The following is a 21,006-nucleotide window of genomic DNA, read 5'->3' on the forward strand; positions in this document are numbered from 1 at the left end:
CCAAATAAATTTCTGCATGCTTAGTGTGTTGACACTGAGGATGGGAAAGCTCAAAAACTTCCTATTCAATTTTCTTATTTTTCTAAAATATGCCTTTTTATACGATTTATTATATGTTTATAAAGGTAACAGTAACTTTAGTGTATTTTGCATATCAAATAAAATATTCATATAGACTTGGTTTTCAGATGCAGCCAAATAATAAATTGGACCATAAAGTATGAATACTATACCTAGCGATGAAATAGTAGTATACATGAATAGAAGAGACATAATGGTTGGTCATAAAATATGATTAACCTAGTTGAAACAAAAGGCCTTAGTACCTCACAAGTGGTGAACTCATTAGTGGGTTATAGGAGTTCCACATGAGTGAAGAAATCATGTATAATGGTTGCTCATTACATACCCTATTTATTCGTAGGGTGCCTTTTTTGAAGCTTGTTTTTTCAATTAAGTTTAAGCAAGAAGAGAGAAAAGTATAACTTAAGAATATATTTAAAAACAGTATTATTATGGGAACTTGGTCTGTATTAATCAAAAGAAACTTAACCCTTAATGATAAAGTGTGTTTGGTCTGTATTCCATGTCTGACCAAGCCATTTAACACTGCTTTCAAATCAAGACTTTTATGAAGCAGAACGTTTTGATGGGCTATTTCTTCCCTCTCTCCTTTTTATTATTACTATTACTGCTTCTGTAGCCTGATTCACTACCACTGCTGTGACTTTGGGTAGTACAATTAACCTTGCTGGGCCTCAGTTTCCACATTTGTAGGACACCAGTGTTGCCTACTGTACCTCATAACTTAAAACATGATACTACTTGTGAATGTTGGAAGCACTTTAAAATATCATATGCATGCAGTATGTTATTGCAGAGCATTCAGTACAGTGGCTTTTATATAATTGGGTGGTCAATAAATATTAGCTGAATGAACAGAACCATTATGATAACTGGCCCAGCCTTGCTAGACAGAGATTGGAGGGATAGGAGTCTGACTTACCTCCTTTACATGTATTTATATCTGTAAGTGCCAGGAACATAGGAAACATACAAATGCTTGCCTCATATTTCTCTCCATTAAGATAATTTGAGAATTATTTCACCAATGCTAAGGCTTTTTTGTACATAGTAGCAAATGTTTTAAATATGTCTTCATTTGAAAATTTTGTATCTTTTTAACTGGTGTTTTCTTTTTCAAGTTTTTATTTAAATTCAAGTTAACATACAGTGTAATATTAGTTTCAGGTATAGAATTTAGTGATTCAGCACTTACAACACCCAGTGCTCATCACAATAAGTAAACTGGTTTTCAGTAGGAATTAGTAATTTAGTAGATTTTTTTTATGCTTCTATCTCAATACAAGTAGTATGCTCCTTGTCTAAGACATAACTTTCAGTTTACTAGTACTAGGACACTGCTTCGTTTGTCATCTATATTATCTATGTCATCTCCATTTCTATGCATATAGATATCTATATAATATATATAATTATCATGTATCAGATAATTACAATTATCATAGTTTATTTAAACAAATATTTTGCTTATTCTGGTATAGTTAATACCTCTATAATTTATATTGTGTCAGGCACTTTTCTAAGTGCTTTGCTGTGAAAACCTGCAGCTTGTGAGGTGAGGTACTCTTATTATCTACATTTTGCAGATGAAGAAATTGAGACCCAACGAGATTAAGTAATAAGATCAAGGTCACACTGTTCATAAGGATTAGACCAGGGATCCACACCCACATGTCTGGCTCCAGGTTCCATGCTCTCAAACCTTACCCTACATTGCCTTTACTAAACACCTATATGAAATGAAGCCATTTCAAATATCAGTGTAGAGAGTTAGGCTAGCTGCCCAACCCAAAGAAGATATTTTGAACTTGGCTAGTTACTCTGAAAATTAATCTGCAAAGTCTTTTTGCCTTCATTAAGTAGGTATACTTTTTTTTCCCCCTATGCAGTTATGACCTCTTCCAACATAAGGACCACTCTTGGGGTGCCTGGGTAGCTCAGTTGTTAAGTGTCTACCTTTGGCTCAGGTCATGGTCCCGGGGTCCTGGGATTGAGCCCCACATCCGGCTCCCTGCTTGGCGGGAAGCCTGCTTCTCCCTCTCCCACTCCCCCTGCTTGTGTTTCTGCTCTTGATATCTTTCTCTCTGTGTCAAATAAATAAATCAAATCTTAAAAAAAAAAAGACCACTCTTAATTATTTCTATTTTTCCTGAGCCTGATGTATTGCCCATCACACACCCAAAACATTGTTGAAAAAATAAATAAAAGAATGACTGATGCAGTTAATTGGCAAATTAAAGGAAGGGTTAGGGTAACTGGATGCTTCAGATAGAAATTTTGTTCTTGAGAAACAATAAAATATTTTGGTCTCCATTAATCAAAGGAATAGCCTGTATTAATCTATTTCATTGGGTAAAAAAAAAAATCACTAATTTAATTAGCTTAGTCTATCATTTGTGCCCTTCAGTCATAAACTATCAGAGATTATTCTTGTGATTATTTTAACAGGGCCCAAAAATTGAATTTGAAATTTGAGTACATAGCATTCTGATGATACCATAATGTTGTCTAACACTACAAACACAGAATTTTATTCAAATACGGATTTTCAGCAGCTATTTCAGTGTCTTAAAATATTACAATACATTTAAAAATCTAGTAAATTGGGGCACCTGGATGGCTCAGTCGGTTAAGTGTCTGCCTTCGGCTCAGGTCGTGATCTCAGGGTCCTGGGATTGAGCCCTGCATCGGGCTCCCTGCTCGATGCTTCTCCCTCTCCCTCTGCTGCTGCTGCCCGTTGTGCGTGCTCTCTCTCTCTCTCTCTCTCAAATAAATAAAATCTTAAAAAAAAAGAGGAAGCATAAACAAGACTTTTTCCTTTGTCTTCTCACCAAAAATTACAACTTTATCTTTTTATAATGTATACGGGTTAAAGCAAAACTCTGTTGACTTGGACTGGCATGTTTTAGGATACACTCTTGTACTCCTTAAATACTGAGGATACAGGAAGGAAAGATGTAAATCAAATAGAATAATTCCTAGTCATAGACATTTATATTTTTAATAACTTGTCCATGGGAATTATTATCTAGCACTACAACACTTAGATCAATTTATAGAGCTTAAAAAAATAAGTTCTACAGGTCTGAATCTAATTTAGGGCATATGAAAATTCTTGATGTTTTTAAAAAAACCTCAGATAAATAGAGCAGCTTTCTTTACTGAAATAAAACACTAAGTCTCCCTGATTTGAGTCAGGTAATGTTTTAATTTTAATAAAATTGACCTTTGAGTGGGACAAAATAAACAGATTGGCTAGTTCATAAACCCTGCTATATACAAAAATATTTCTTAATACATGCTTAGGCCTTAGAGTTCAGGAAAGCAGGCATGCCTGGCAGCTAGTGGTGTTGACAGCTGAGCAACTCCAAGTAGAACATAAAGGCAAAAAGAAAAGCTCAAAAGGAAAGCATCTAGGACTCTTATCAATGAAGAATCTCCTTCTTGGTTTTTAATTGCTAAATTCTTATCCTGTGTTGTTTTAATAGGATAGACTTTCCTCAGAAACTTACTTATTTTTAATTACATAAAATTCAGAAAAGCATTATTTTATTTGCATACTTTCTTGAAATTTTTCTTTTTTATTATTTTTTAAAATATTTTATTTATTTATTTGAGAGAGACAGAGCTAGCAAGAGAGAGCACAAGCGGGAAGAAGGGGGAGAAGCAGTCTACCCGCCAAGCTGGGAGCCTGATGTGGGACTCAGTCCCAGGAACCTGGGATCATGACCTGAGCCGAAGGCAGACGCTTAACCGACTGAGCCATCCAGGCGGCTGCAATTTTTTTAAAGTAAGTAATAATACATATTCTCTATTACTATATTTAGCTATAATTTTTCCTGTTATATAATATTCCATTGGGAGAATATATCACAATTTTATCATTTTGTGGCTAGACATCTGGGTTGTGTCTAGTTTTTTTTTTTTTGCTTTTATACACAATTTTTCTATAATTATAATGAAAACATAAATTGAATGAATTAAAGCAAGGGGCATCAGACTAGATGATACCACTTGCATAAAGCTCAAAAACAAGAAAAACTTTGTGATATCTTGTTTGGGGGGTATATGCATATATAAAGAAAACTATTTTTTTAAATAATTTTTTTTAAGATTTTTTATTTATTTGCGAGAGAGAGAATGAGAGACAGAGAGCATGAAAGGGAGGAGGGTCAGAGGGAGAAGCAGACTCCCCGCCGAGCAGGGAGCCTGATGCGGGACTTGATCCCGGGACTCCAGGATCATGACCTGATCCGAAGGCAGTCGCTTAACCAATTGAGCCACCCATGCGCCCCAAGAAAAATATTTTTTAAGTAACAAAATGTTAAACATAAAATGCATGAAAGTGATTATTGCTGAGGATAAGATGGAGAGAAGCACACTAATTTAACAGTATTTGTAATATTCTTCTAAAAATATGTTTATGGTGAGTTCAAGAAGGTCCCTTTTTAAAATGTGCTTTATATCTTATGTAATATTTTGTATATATAAAGTGTTAAATGTTTTCAAAATTAGAAAATAATTATTACATTTGTTTTTCAAACCAACGCTGTGAGGCAGGCTGACTGGATAGAACTGCCTTTTTTTACAGATGAGGGAAATGATATGTGAGTAATTTACCTAAGGTCTAATTGATGGTAAATTTTGGAGAAGGACTAGAAACTTCTCTTCATTAATCAAACAATTAGTTAATTCAATACACATTTCCTCCACTACTCCCCTTCTCTGGGAGAGGCACTACCATCCATCTAATACCTCAGCTACAAACCTGAGAATCATTCATAATGCTTCCCTCTTTCTACTTCTACAACTAATTAGTTACCAATTCCTACTAATATTATCTCCTTAATAGACTGAAGTCAGTTCCTTTCTCATTATTCCCAGGGGCATGACCTTATAGATTAATCTATCTTCATTTTACCCTCAGATTGAGACAACCACCTTCTTACCTTGTCACCAGTCAATTACTACAGTCTTATCTCAATCAAACCCATCGTCAGAGGGAAAACCAGAGTGTCCGTTTTAACATGTGACTCTGGCTTCCATTCCTAATATTTTTTTAATGGCTCCCTATTCCCTCCAGGATGAATTTGATGCTTCTCATTATGGCACTACAAAACCCTCCACAGCCTGGCTCCTGCTGATGCCTCTAGATTGGTTTCTTACTATTCCACCAGCTCATGCAATACACTCTAACTATGTGCTGGTTTCCAGGACACAGACTCTTTTAAAGATACTCACAGGCCCTGAAAATAATTCCTTTTGGAAATCTACATCTTATCAGACATATTAGACCCACATTCCACAAGAAGAATAGCTTACAAAAAACTAAGATTTGAGCAGAGTTGTAGCTGACTGGTTGACATAATACCACATTTTATAAAACTGAATTAAATTCATTCATTCATTCAATACTTACTAGGTGGCTACTACAGGCTAGTTTTTATTTTAGATTCTGAAATTCTTCAGTCACCAAAATAGATAAGTTCCTACTTTTGTAGAGTCTACATTCTATGTTTTAACTATGTTTTGCTATAATTAATTCATGGTTGACTTAATTTACAAATTTCCCTTTTTTATATTTCAGAACCAAAAAAAAAAAAACAAAAACCCAATAGATTTTTTTAGGTCTCAAACATTTTTGCCATCCTTTGAAAGCTCATAGGCCTTTAGCACCATGCCTCTAGTACTATCTTCTGGTTAAGTAGCCCAGTTAAGGTACTACTATCATTCCTGTCCCTAAACTTTCACATGCTGCTCCCTCTGCCTGCCACAATTTTCTACTCCATTCCCTACTCCTTGAAACCCAGTTGAATTTATTTACCTAGCTAACTCTTATGTGTCTTGCCAAAGGAAACTCAGACTCGTCTTTTGCCAGAAATCTTTCCCTGTCTAATGCACCAGCCCTACCCCCAAGTCCAGAACAAATCCAATAAAACTGTATCAGATTGATTTCTTGCTCAAAATATTCCATTGGCATTCTGGCATGTTTAGAATAAAATCCAGAGTCCTTATTACGGTTTTTACAAGATTTTATATGATTTCACCATTGCCCAACTTTCCTAGTTCATTTCCTTCTAGTCTTCTTATTCTTCCCTCTGTTCCAGTTACATTGCCCTCCTGATGTTTTGACACATGCCAAATATGCTCCTGTCCCAGGACCTTTGCATTTGCTGTTATCTCAGCTTGAAATGCTCTTCTTCACATACTAGCATGACTTGCTTCCTTACTTCACTCTAAAATCTGCTTAAAACTTGCTTCTTTGAAAAGCCTTCCCTAAACACCGTATCTAAATAGGACTTTCCTGTTACTCTCTTTCTTCTTTCCAGACTTTTTAAAAAAGATATATTTATTTTTAGAGAGAGAGAATGGGAGCAGGAGGGGCAAAGGGAAAGGGAGAGAATCTTAAACAGGCTCCACTACCAGCACGAGCCCAATGCAGGGTTTGATCTCATGACCCTGAGATCATGACCTGAGCTGAAATCAAGAGTCGGATGCCTAACCGACTGAGCCACCCAGGCGCCCCTTCTTTCCAGACTTTTTAATTTCCTTGTTGCATTTACCATTATTCTGACATTGTATTACATATTTGGTTGTTTATTGTCTGTCCCACTCAGAATAATGTAAACTCTATGAAATCTTGCCTGTATTGTTCACTGCTAAATCCCAGCACCTATGAGTATGTCCGACACATAGTAGGTGATTAACAACTGTATTTTGGATGACTGAATGGCACTAACCACAATAAGCTATAGTCTCTGTAGATATTACAATCAGGGAGACATGTGTTCCTCTATGGCCTCTTACAGCATGCTGCATTAATGAAAATCAATTTATTTGCTCCTTTTCCCCACTTTACTGTCAACAGCTGAAGGACAGAAACTGTCTTATCTTAATGCTTAGGATACGGTGCGACTAGAGTATGCTCAATTAACATTTGCCATGAGAAAATGCATTGAGTGGTCTTCACTGTGCAAGGTATTGCACTAGGTGTTCAGAATTTAAATTATTTATCAGTCTAGAATAAGCACCAATTAGCAAACACAGATGGCCTAATCACATTGACCAACCTTCCCCATAATGCTTTCCAGTACTTTCCCACTAGCTCACCCCAGTGCTTGATAACTCTTTCCTCTGTTGTTTCCCCTAAACTGAGTTCAGTATCTCTACCTTATTGCAATAGTTGTGATCTCTGTTACAATACTCTTAAATAAAGCCTTCCTTGCTAAACTTTCTCTAGTGCAATTTTCCCTTGATAGTTCCCATCATGTGTCTTTGTTCTCTCTTCAGTTTCTGTCGCCCTGTAACATAGCAGGAACCAATTTGTTCATTTCCTTTACAAAAGCTAGTATCAAACTTGAGTCATGGTATAGACCCCCTTTTTAAAGAGGGGTAGAAAATAAACTACTTGCAGACCTCCTAACCTATGGAAACATCTTTTTATTTAAAATGTATACACAAGGGACACCTGGGTGGTTCAGTTGGTTAAGTGTCTGCCTTCGGCTCAGGTCCCTGCTCCATAGGGAGCCTGCTTCTCCTTCTGCCTGCTGCTCTCTCTCTCTCTCTCTGACAAGTGAATAAATAAAATCTTTAAAAAAGAATGTATACACAAAAGAGATCTTTTATAACTGGTACTTTTTAAAAGATTATCATTAAAGTAAAAACACAAATTTGAAAACATTATTGTGGAAATTTTGACCCTGAGGTTGTATGTCCTGTCTCCTTTCAAGTTTTCCAGAGATCCTGGGAAAACAGTTTGAGAAACTAGTTAGAGCCAAGGCCAATTCTCTTCCTGGTGAGATAGCTATTTTTATGCAAAATAGGTGGTAACAGCCCATCATTTTGAAATTTAACCTTCTATTTTGAATTTTGTTTAACTTTCTATTCTAAAGAAACAGTGCTTTAAGAGCCAAAAAAATGGAAGGAGAATCACTGACCCACAAAGGAAGTTTCTATTAAAGAATCCTGACCTTTAGCATGTAAAGCTATAATTTAGAATTTCCTTTATTTATTTTTTTATCTACTCTCTGGCATACATATTTAAAGTTCTATTTTGCCCTCTAAGTGTGTGAACTTGGCCATTGATGCAAACTGTTAATCAGCCTCTCCGTTCTCCTTTTAGAAAGGATTGTCTATATCGAATGGCCTCAATGTGTAACAATTGGCAGATAACTGTCTGGGATTACTGCATACTACTTAAACAAATGATTTGCCCATATAGACCCAGGGATTGGTTTCAAGGTAGGAACATTTACTTGAATACTAGGAAAAAAACTCCTAAAAGGTTGATTTTGATTATAATGAATATTTTAAAAGCTGCTTTTTCAAAGAAAATTTCCATCTGCGTCTTAATTAGTATTAACTTTTATCAATACTACACAGTGGCTTTTTTTTTTTTTGGCTCATCTGTGTATAACATGCAAGTAATATATCTGAAAATTTACTAGGATGAATTATATAACATATCATAGAAAATCATAAAACAAATGGTCAAATTCCTAATAGAACTTTTCTCCCTTAGATTCATGTTCATTCCTTTATAAAATCAATTACTCAGACAGGTCCTGAACAAAACAATAGAGGTAGCTGTTTAATACTTTCCAGCTAGTATTAATAATTTATAATTTAAAAGAACTCAAGTATAGGGCGCCTGGGTGGCTCAGTCGTTAAGCGTCTGCCTTCGGCTCAGGTCATGATCCCAGGGTCCTGGGATCGAGTCCCACATCGGGCTCCCTGCTCGGCAGGAAGCCTGCTTCTTGCTCTCCCACTCCCCCTGCTTGTGTCCCTGCTCTCGCTATCTCTCTCTCTGTCAAATAAATAAATAAAATCTTTAAAAAAAAAAAGAACTCAAGTATAATGCACACACTATTTACAGAAATCTGGACATATGGGGGCTGGGGGGAGGGGAACTTGCCGAAGTGTATCCAGCACCTAGGACGGTTTGTCAGAGAAGTAGCAGAAGCTGTAGAGGCATGCAAGGGGGGTAGGAAGAGAACGTGACCACAGGAAAGCAAAAGCAACTAAAATATATATTCTGTTCAGGGTTGTGAAAGCCAAGAATGCACAGCTGAAGGGATTCCTGAGATACCAACTCCTGAAAGATTTGTGGATTTCAGGTTGTTGATATTAAATCTAAGTACGCTGGAATGAAATAGTTGGTGGATTTTTTTTCCCCTTTATGCAGTTTTTTTTTTTTTTTTTGCATGTTCCTGATCCATGCATGTAGGATGTGATCCATAAATGCGGATTAACTAAAACACAAGAATCTTCCGTCCCTAATTCTATTGAAAAGTACACATGTGTTAGCTTTTATACTCTGAAGAGAAAGGTAAAATCAGTGTCCTTTAAGGCAGCAGTGGCTTTAATGAGGGTGAGTCATAGCACTCAGGGAGGCAAACCTATTTATTTTTATTACACAACATGTTTAACTGGGACCATTGTAAAAAGGCCGAATGACAGACAGGGGCCAAGATCAGATGCATCCTCAGTAGACAGCTGGCAAGCCCTGCCAGAACAAGGATTTAGAGGAGTGTAGCTGGTGAGAAATACCCAACAAGTGGGGGAAGGGGGAGTGGAGAAAAACTCCCTGAAGAAAGTAAAAAAAACAGGTTAATTCCCCTCAGGACTAAAATGTGTGACATAGCTTTTGCATTAAATCAGAAATTTCAGAGTAAGAGGAACTAGGAAAGAACCTAAACTATGGGGAATAATGTTGCTATTGTCTTTGGGAGGACTCCAATAAAAAGTTACTGAGTCTTTTCCAAACCAGCTAGCTTAATGGTGTGCTATTTCTCAAAAAGAACTTGCTTCTAGGAAAAAGGAATTAGGTTTGTTTTCCCATTTCACATTCAATTACACTAGTGAATTTGATAACTAATCAGCTAAGGTGCATATGGTGAAAAGAAACTTCCTTGTACTGTGGCAAAAAAAATGTATTCCAACACTTACCAGGTGACCTAATATTGGACACATTACATCATGGAAGCAAATTCATTGTGGACCATTCCCAAAAGTTATGATGCTGTTTCTAGCTTCTTCTAAAAATGACTGTTCTGTCTATAGTTAGCCTTTCCAAGGATGCCACTCGCCTCCCTTTAAACTAAGCAATAGTTTAGTGTGTAAGTTTGCATTTGGGTTTAAGGATCTTCCCTTGAACACATTTTACTTTTTTTTCCAGAAGCAATATAAAAAAATTTGCCCAAGCCTAAAACAAGTGAACAGAAATAAATGGTGTACTTCTGAGATGCAGGAATTCCAAAAGAGTCAAGGGCTTCCTGCACTAAAGAAACACAGAAAAGAATCAAGGGCACCTTCTTGATCCGAACTATAGAAGCTGCAGGGGAAGTTGGAGTTGCACTAGCTGAACACCCTGCGAGAGAGACAAGATGCTGTGTGGAGAGCCTCAGGGATGGAGGGAAAAGAAGTGATGCCTCTGTATTGTCAGGAACTAACACATTGCCTGGAACTCAATAAATTTTTGTTGAAATAATAAGGATGACTTTTGATATGGCAGTTATGAATAATTCTGCACAGCACAAAAAGTTGCTACAGATAATTAAAGTTAACTATAAAATCATACAGAAGTTTTCCAGTAAGTTGAAACTTGTGCAGTTGTAATGTCTCAATACATTACATTTTGGAAGAAGATGGGGGAAATAAAACGATGAAAATGATATAAAGTGATTTTTTTAAAAATTAAAGCATAAAAGATGAGAAGTTTACTATATGTTATGTGATGACTTTCTAATTCTGAACTACTTAAAGATAATTGTTTCTTTGCGTTGGTGGTATAGTGGTGAGCATAGCTGCCTTCCAAGATAATTGTTTCTTTGATGACATATGTTTTTCCGTATATACATATATTTGATGCATATCCTCTTACATATATTTTTCCTAACAGTGACCAAAATAAGTCTTTATAAATTAAAAAATCTAAATAAAAAACATAATTCATTCCTAACAAACTGATGCTCTGAAATATGAATGCTATAGGTCAATGACTATATCAAAACCCTAAGATTTTAAAAATATACATCTATTTAATACATAAAGCAATACATTTATAGCAGAGTGTTGATGTAAATGTGGGGAAAGATTTCCTTAAAAGAAATAATTTCACAGTCACTCTGTGTATATAAAGATGATTCTCAGGGCAGTCCCCCAATTAACAGGGAGAGAAAAAGAGAGAGAATTTAATTAATGTGCATTAAGAACTTTTTAATTTCCTAGGACGACTGCTGAGAGAAGGGTTGGTGGGGCCCAGAATAAGGTAAACAGAGAGTAAGGAAGGAGAAGCATGCAGAATACAGGAAGAGAGGACCTAGGGAGAGTGTATCAATAATGGGAAATGGCTTGCGGACGTGAAACACAAGGGATTTCATCTTGAACTAGAAGTTGTCTGTTATGCAATCCTGAAAAAATAAACCTTGTCTTTGTCTTCAGACTTTCAGAGTTTGGTAGAGAAATTGTCATTTTTTATCACAATTAAAAAAATTTGATATTTACTATAGTCAAGTGAGCTTCAGAAGGACAACTATATTTATTTTTAACACATATTGCCTTGACACTCTGAAAAAAATTTTTATTGTGGAAAATTTCAGTAACATAAAAAGGTAGCGATAAATATAATTATCATCTAACTTAAGTAACGATCAACTCATAGCTGATTTTGGTTTATAAACTCCACTGCATCCTCCACTGCTTGCTTGCCCTGGACTATTTTGAAGCAAATGCCAAACATTGTATCATTTTATTCATAAATATTTCAGTATATTTCTTTACAATATAAGATACAAAATAATAAAAAATCCTCATGATACCATTATCACACATAAATTTTACCAATAATTTATTTTCATAATCATCTAGCCAGTGTTCAAATTTTCCTAATTGTCTCATAAATATTTTTAACTTTTAGGTTCAGATCCAGATAAGTTCCAAATTCTGCAACTGATTCATAGATGTCTTAAATTTCTTTTACTACAAAGCTTTCCTTTCCATTTCTTTTTTTTTCCTGTAAATTTACATGTTTATAAAAATGGACTGTACGTCCATTAGAATCTAGATTTTTGCATCACTAGTAAATAGTAACAAAATTTTGAATTTTACCAGTCTATTAGATGAGAAAGTATATCTCAGTGAATTTTAGATTATGTGTGATATTGAGCATCTTTTCACATATTTGAGAGCACATGCCTTGGGATCTTTTTTTACGATCTCATTATTCATATCTCTTGTCCATTATTCCAGTGTGTTGTTGATTATTTTCTTCTCTATTTTAGAAGCCCTTTATATATTAAGGATATTAATTCTTTGTGACATAAATTAAAAATCATTTTTGTCCCAGTTTCTCACTTGTCTTTTTATTTTGCTGTCATGGGTGTGTGTGTGTGTGTGTGTGTGTGTGTGTCTGTTTACGTGTGTCTTGATATACCAAATAAAAATTATTTTTATGTAGTCCACCATGTTGAAACCTATATAGTATAAAGAGCCTGGCTCAAATCTCTCTTCTCCTAGAGCCAAGTTATTATTATCTCTGAGTTTTTCTTCCTTTCTTTTTTTAATCTCAGCTTCATTGAAGTATAATGAACAAATAGAACTGTAAGATATTTAAGGTGTGCGTCATGGTGATCTGATGTATGTATACACTGTAAAAGGATTCTCCCCCACTATCTAGTTAATTAACACATCCATCATCTCACATATTTATCTCTTTTTGTATATGTATGAGAACAGTTAAGTTCTATTCTCATAGCAAATTTCATTATACAATAGAGTGTTATCAGCTATATATGTTTATTCGTGGAATGAATTGATACATTGACCCTATCTACCTTGTAGAATTTTTGTGAGTATGAAATAAGCCTACCTGTGTAAAACGCCATCACTTGCTGGAATATTATAGCTATTGGACAGCTAAAATAGTTGTTCAATAAATACTAGTTCTCTCTTGCCAACACCTTTTTCTGTACTCTATGTACACAGCCTAATGATACAGAATAAATCATGTATTTGCCTTGAGATTCTAGGGAAAAATAGCTTTTTCTCGGGTAAGGTCAGTGTATGTCAAATACTGTCCTAGGAACTGGAGCTGCATCTCTTAACCTTTTCCAGATTATAAAAAATCTCCTTGGGTTGCCAAAATGAACCGGGATATTCACTGGCTCTTACGAAGCATGACTTACCAGGTTAATTTAAGAGCTCAAATGTTTTAGAGGATATTTGTCAGTTGGATTAGAAACATCTCTACTAACCAGCAGAACTTATCATAGCATTACCTGGCTCTATAATAAGAGAATACTGGGAGTAATGGAGGGAAATTAATAAGGTAATGATAAAAATATTGATGAAGGTTGCTCTTCTGATGGATGCGAAAACTGACGTACCTTTCAAGGCAGCAAGAAGCTCTCGCTGATTCTGTATGACGTTGTCTGCTTGTAAGGAGACATAATATAAATGTCCACCATCCACTGTGTGCTCAAAAACCATTTATGAGTTAAGAAAATTGGATCCAGGTTGATCTGAAGATTTCTCGGAAAATATCTATAAAGAAAAAACTTTTTGATAAAACAAGAAGGGAGACATATATATTTAACTTCAGAAAATATTTATTTGGAGATAGTTTTTTAACACATATTTAAGAATGATGGAGTTAATTACATATGAATCCCTTCTCATTAAATTATATTTTGAAGGACCTTTACTTGAAATCCTCTTGTTAACAGTTAGACAAGTAGTCTTCATTTTAGCCATTTCATTGATCACCATGGAATTAACCCCTCAAATTAGTCTGGATCAGTGTGGATTTACACTATAAACTACAAAAGTTGGTCTACAGACATGACAGACATGGCAAAAGAAATTAACACTTCAAAACACTACCAATTTAGTGACCTACTTTTAAGGAAGATTAACCTATAGTGAGAATGTGAAACTAAATTAAATTCCAGTTAAATACAAATATTTTTCTTCACATACTGAGTCATCTGATTCAGACCCTGCAGGGTACAGTGTTACCTTGCTTGGTGAACTGCATAATTATTTATAGAGTTTCTCACTATTAAGCTTACCCCTTATCTAACTTTACACAGGCAGTCTAGTTAGTGACTCTTATAGAGATATCCTGCTGCATAATATGGTCCCACATGGTAGGTCAGGGCCCAGATGCCCCTTTTTCCATTCTTTGTTGATGGTTTGAAAATATCAGGACAATGACTGCATGCCACATTGGTTTTATAATTCCTAATCTAATGTCTCTACGGGGGGCTCTAATTCCATATAATGTGTATAAAACACAGAGATAAATGTTACTTATTATTGAGAATGGAGGTTCAAGGACCTATTGTGAAGCTTTGTACTTATTGATGGAATTTTAAAACTAGGTTATAAAAAAGTCATTTCTTGATGAAGCATTAATGATAAATAACAAGCCTTCAGGAGACTAAAATACTTAACACTCAAAGACATTTCCATTTGAAGCATTTTAAGAATATGAACTAATGGAATGCAAATTGTATTTCTCATAGGGTACAATATTAGTTCTATGATGAAACTGATTTAGTGTTAATTGAGTGAAATCTTTTAAGTTCTTAAAAGTAACAATGTGTGTGTTTTAAAGAGAATGATTTTTTGACTGAGATAATGCATATGGTTGACATTAGGACAATTAGACATGTTTCTCTTGCTTAAGAATAGAGGAAGAGAAAAACTTCATGGAAACATAATGGTGAGAACACTTTCTTACTGCTCAAAGTAGAAATGAATAGGAAAAGAGAAGAAAGTGATAATGGTGTCATCTAAGGGAAAACCTCCTGGAGCCAGACAGAACCAGATAAAGTCCAGATTAAGTTGTCCATTTTCTCTAAACGTCCAACATTATCCTAAAGATAGCCTTAAGAAAATTCTTTAGGATAACTAGGATGCATAAAAGTTTGAGGGACTGATGCCAGGCTGTCAATGTATTAATTTGCAATTAGAATGGGGACTATCATATGGTACTAGAATATTCTGTTCTAGTATTGTATTCTCTCTCTATAGTCAAGCTCTGTAGGTAAAACTAAATCATAATCAGGAAGATGCTATTTCAGAGTAGAATCTGAACAAAAGGAGTTAAATGAATTAAATATGGAATTGCCTCATTCTAAGGTGGCTTAACACACCTCTCTCAAAAAGTAAGGGGTTTGCCAATGGCACCAGAAATCAGTAGTCTATCAGCTATCATCACCTCCATCCATTTCCACTGGAGGAACAGCCTTGCCGTTTGGATTGGAAATACCCGATGGCTGAGAGATGAGTCTTTCTCTACCATACAGAGTGTTTGAATGGGTACTGTTAACAGCAGCCTATATGACTTTTATTTTTATTTTTATACTGATCAGTTGCCTTTTGGATGGACATAGTTCTTTTGAATGTGTGTGTGTGTGTGCAATGCATGTGTGTGTATAACTGGACTGGAGTTAAGCCTGATTGTATGGCCTATCAGTCATCCTGTTTCTTTCTAGCAACTGCTTGTCTCTTTACTAATTCATTACTTGTTGCTTTTACAATTTACTTCTCCATGGACAAGTTCGCTTAACTTATTTCCAAAATCTTTGAGGGATATCTCTGTGTAGCCTTATACTTATTAATTAAATGTTATTATATACTTTCTCTTACCAAAAAAAAAAAAAAAGGATAAATCACGTGGCGTAACAAAATTCTGACAGTTGATCAAACTGTTCTACCTCTTCAATAAATGAAGTCCTTTTAGTAGTGTTAAACAAATTTCCATTGATGGTGCAATGATTTAGTATAATGAATAATTTGAATTACCTGTGGTAATAACTATCTGTGGAAAGATATATAGCATCTGAGCACCACCCAGACAAATCCTATATAATCATCATATGACCTGACATATGACATCAGGGAAAGAATTTGAGATTTGTTCCCAACTTAGGCTCCATATTATTATCTCCACTTAGTCCTTTGTCCTGGTTTGTTTTGAATACTGTGATGTAAGCTTTATAACATTATTAGAAAAACAAAAAATGCTATGTTCTTATTTCATATAAAAGAAAAGTGGAGTTTTAACCAGTAAAAACAAGCTATCCCATCTAATTTTTTCACAAACTGTGCTCCTGGGATGTTTGAAAGCATCAATGGATGATGCTGAATAATACTGCATGAGTGAGGGCTTGGGTGTAGTACTTTGAATAACCTCGTGATGTTTGCTTTAAGAAGAGTAACTCTGCTTTCTGAATTCTATTAAAAAATCAATTTGGTTGCTAAAATCAGGACTGTAATTTAAAAATTTTTTCAAGACATTAGTCAATCCCTTTGTGAGTAACTGATTCTTTATGGGCAATATCAGCACTTTAGAAGTTACCTTACTGAAACCACAATGATGGCTGGTAACAGAGTGCTTTCTTGCATCACCTCTAGTGTAGTAGACAGAATCCTGGACTAGGAGTATAGTAGACAGAATCCTGGACTAGGAGTTAACAGATCTAGATTTTAATCCTGATTAATCCTATGATTTCAAATTAATTAGTTCTTGTCTATTGGTCTCTGTCATGGGTTGAACTGTATCCCCTCAAAATTCATATGTTGAAGTCCTAAGCCCTAGTACCTCAGAATATGACCTTATTGGAGATAGAGTCTTTACAGAGGTAATCAAATTAAAAATGAGGTCATTAGGTGGACCCTAATCCAATATGATGGATGATCTTCTAAGAAGGGAAAATTTGAATACAGACGTACAGGGAGAACTATGTGAACATAAAAACAGGACAGAAGCCTGGATCAGATCTTTCCCTCATTGCCCTCAAAAGGAATTTGCCCTGACAACAACTTGATTTCAGACTTCTAGTCTTCAGAACTTTGGGACAGTAAGTTTCTGTTGTTTAAGCCACTCTGATTGTGGTATTCTCTTACAGCAGCTCTGGCAAACTAATATAGCTTCTTTAATGCCAAAAGGTGATAATGAAATCATTCTATAACAGCCCTCCAGACCTTTATCTCTCTGTGTCTCCTATCTCTGTGCTGTTGCAATCATATTTCTGAAATGCGGATCTGGTCTTGTCAATGTCTTGCTTAAAGCCCTTCGCTGAAACACCTACAGAGTTATGTAAGATTCACACCCCTACATATGGCAGACAGGGCCTTTCATGGTCTGATCCAAAGCCACCTTTTTATTGCTTCTTGACCCCTAAATGCCATTGTCATCCATTTTCTCCCTGGAGAGTCTGCCCTTTCCTTTAATTTGGGAGATGGTGACCAGTACAAAGGAATTGTGGGAACAGGAGCTTGGACAGCTAAAAGGGACAGGAGATGGAAAGTAGGAGGAAGAAAGAAAAAAATAGTAAAGTCACATTGTCTCTGTGTAAAACTTCGTTGATTAAACAAAATGAATTTAAAGGTATGTATATGCAGATTTTTTCTGTTGTCTGGTGTTGCCAAAAATTCTTCAAACTACTAGTGGCATGAATAGCTGCTTTGTAAAAAATTTTTACAGTTAAAATTGAAAGATTTCATATATGAAATCAGATACTTTAATAAAGCCTTTCTATATGCCCAGTCAAGACCAGTAAACTTTGATCAGTGTTGACATAGTACACTGTCTAAACCTCTTCTCTGTCATGGATTACAGGAGGCAAATTTAGTCTTCTACCTCATAAGGCTGTCAGCTATTTGAAGTCAAGGACCACATTTTAATTATTTCTTTCAATCTACTATACATAGCAAAACAAAAAATTTTAATATAGTTTTTAAGAAATTAAAGTGTAAATAATTTTTAAGAAATGAAAGTTACAATATAGTATTGTCATATACCAGCTCTTCATATACTGCTCTAAAATTGCTTGAACGATCAAAAACTGTCTTTAAATATAAAAGTCCCTGCTACTGCTCACCTATGGGAATGTCCATAAGAGAAGCAACCCAACTGCAAGTCAACCCCTGCCTCTTGGGGTTCACTTTTGAAAAAACTGTTGTTTCTTTTTGCATAGCAGCCCTAAGGGTCCTGCTTTCAGCAGCCACCTGTGGATAACTGCCTTCTCTTTGAGATGCCCCTTATCACCACCATTGGCCATAGTACTCCATAATGAATTTTGTTTGTACCATCCCAAACGCACCTTCCAAATCCAACCAAATCCATTCTCCTATGATCTAATAACCAATACAGACAGAAACTTGATTTTAGAGATAAAGATGATAACTGGAGCATACTTACGGAGAGAAATAGCTTTGTTCACAGCCTCTCAAGTACTTTATATTTGGTATTATGTGACAATGCCTTTGGAATTTTAGGAGACCCAGTTACTATGTAACTGTATCAAAACAGAAAAGATTATCAGCAGCAAAAAGGAATGTAGGGAATAGGCCAAAGGATAGGGTTGGGGAAGATGAAAAGTATGGAGGCTGTAAATGGGGGGAAAAAAGGGGCAAAGCTCATAATTCACCCAGGTCCTGTATATATATTTCTTGACTGCTCAAATGAAAATTAAATTATGGGGGGAGTTATACTGAAGCAAAAACCCTCTGAATTTTTGCAGCTTAATTGGTAGCTTTTTAGAAAACTGTAAAAGACTTTAAAATTACAATTCCAAATTCTACGAAATAGAGCCATTTTAGTGCTTCTAAACCCTATTATTTTAAGTTTTAACATTTTTTCCTGAACTAAGTGTGGAAGATTAAGGTAACATAATTTGGCTCCTGGGTCAGTCTTGGCATTCTTCACCTTGCCCAGATGTGTATGATTACATTTTCTATTATGTGAACCATGGGGACATATGGTATTTTCATCAAGAAGCGATGAAAGAAAACATCTTTAGGAAAGTTGAAAATACTGCCTAACTTAGGAAACAAGTTTCTGAGACTGGGGATTTTTTTTCTGTTTGGCTACCTGGCAGTCTAAGTGTAGCATGTGTATGTGGAGTGTTGAGGGATACGGTATGGTTGGAGAACAAGCATGCAAACAAATCAACCAAAAATATGTAACTCACAAGACTTGGTTAAACTCTAGATTGTTTATGATTTATACAAAAAGAATACAGAAAGAAAGAAATGAGTGATACATGTAGAAACCAACAAGTTTTATTTCTGAAAAGCTCTGGCAAATGGTAAAGATACTTGTGAAAAAGTAAGACTACTCAGTCATTTTCCAGTGTTTCTGGACTTAACTCTTGATTAACTGGGAAGTAGGCTGAAGACTGCAGCTGTTCTTCCAGCTGTACTTTGAGCAAAAGCTAGGTTTAAGTTCTCCCCTCTACTTAATGAGTCAGGAATATAAATTAATAGAGGCTAGCAGTCACTTCCCATAGTGAAGTTTGAGTTCAGCCTTGACTATCCCATAGTTGTTCTAAGCTGAGCACCCATTGTGTGACTTTTGGTTGGGTGAAGAATCATATGTTCTCATAAAATGTTTGCTTTCCTTTTGGTGATCTTAGTGTATGCTGGATTTAATATCCATACCCACATTCTAAGAAAAACAAAGCATAGAATTTCAAAAATCAAAATATCTAAGTAATTAAATGAGTGGGAGGACAGTATTAAGAATATTTTAACCATGTATTATTTTTTTGGTCCCTCTACAGCCAGGAGTAAATTTCCCCCCGAAAGTAAAATGCAACTAAAAATTTTTACCGATGTTGTATCCATTTAGCAAAATTGTCCAAGACTAAAGAGATGATGATCTTATTACCTATGAAATAGTTTTCTTTGAGAATACATTTTAAAGGATTGATACTAAAGCTGGTCTATAAAGGTAAAGTTAGTGTTAAGACATTAAATAGGAAATTTATTGTGATATGACAGATTTTTTTTAAAAATCTAGAATTTTTGCTTTGAAATCAAGTGTTATCCAATGAAGGAGACAGTCATTAAGTGCAACAAGAATATGGCTGAAGAAGTATTTATCTTGGCAATTATAATTATGCTCTTATGTTAGCTACAAACGCCAAGCACATTATCATTTGCATTTATTTATTTAAATAATCTAATCAAAAATCTATTTGTAGTATTTTAATATGCAGGGGCCATCTCTAAATAGAGCATTGGGTCTTCCAAATGGAAATACTTTTCTCATGTTCAGACCACTCTGTTACATTGCTTCTGAAATGACAGAGTAATTAGAAATTCAGCCCAATACAAATATTAGAATGTGCATCAAAGTACTATTTTAGATGGACATGTTCTCTGGAATATTATCTATCTTTCCTTCAAATATATTTTTCTTTCCTAAGAAGCAAAATGCTAGAAAATAAATAATATCATTGGGTAGAAAATATATAAATAATGTGCCAAGAAATGTAGAAAAGATTGAAAATCTTTTGGAAAAAGGCAGATTTAAAGATAATAACCAAATAACAATAAAAAAATAATAATAGAGGAAAATAATTTTCAAGAGTCAATATAAGAGGCATAGGAAATTTAGTAGTAATAAAACTACACTGAAAAAAAAAACCCAATAGTCATTCTCTGTGTTCATCATGTATTTGTCCTTACTGTATTCAATTTTAGTGACAGTTCTTTCTTTAGTACTTCTGTAAAATACTCATGCTCTTGTGCTCTGAATCTATGTTTGAGTTAATGTGGATAGCAAGTGATGCTTATAAGCAAGCATAGATAGGTTCTCTGCCCTGGTCTCATTAATTAATGCATACAAAGGGTGCATCTGTTTTGATTTAATCATAATTTTGAAACCATTAGCTCATGAATATGGCTCAGTTGTCTATTCAAATGCCCCTTTTTCTTAGTGATAAACTTCTCAGTGACATTCTTTTTGAATAACTTCATTCAAGGCACAAAATATGGAATAGTACAAAATGCAGAAGTTTATAGTAAGATCCATTCTTTATATGAGAGTGGTTTAAGAAGGACTAGTTAAGGATTTGATAGTAACATTAAAGGAATACATTACAAACTACAATGATTTTTTTCAAC

General features: G+C 35.0%; 2 long non-coding RNA genes across 2 annotated transcripts in view; one reads left to right on the top strand and one right to left on the bottom strand.

The window, feature by feature from the left end:
- Positions 1–11,833, top strand: part of LOC129045471 (uncharacterized) — a 28,789-nt gene extending 16,956 nt beyond the window's left edge. Inside the window, exons 2-3 of the long non-coding RNA XR_008505237.2 lie at positions 3,703–3,874; positions 10,262–11,833. This is a non-coding gene — a long non-coding RNA (uncharacterized LOC129045471). The remainder of the gene's footprint in view (positions 1–3,702; positions 3,875–10,261) is intronic.
- LOC135362082 (uncharacterized) overlaps positions 2,329–21,006 on the bottom strand; it is a 38,511-nt gene continuing 19,833 nt past the window's right edge. The window contains exons 4-5 of the long non-coding RNA XR_010406419.1: positions 13,470–13,626; positions 2,329–2,864 (exon numbers count right to left, since the gene is read on the bottom strand). This is a non-coding gene — a long non-coding RNA (uncharacterized LOC135362082). The remainder of the gene's footprint in view (positions 2,865–13,469; positions 13,627–21,006) is intronic.

This window comes from Mirounga angustirostris, unplaced genomic scaffold, assembly GCF_029215605.1.
Source record: "Mirounga angustirostris isolate CCGP_5_RB_7025 unplaced genomic scaffold, mMirAng1.0.hap1 SCAF_12, whole genome shotgun sequence".
In the NCBI taxonomy this organism is placed as follows: domain Eukaryota; kingdom Metazoa; phylum Chordata; class Mammalia; order Carnivora; family Phocidae; genus Mirounga; species Mirounga angustirostris.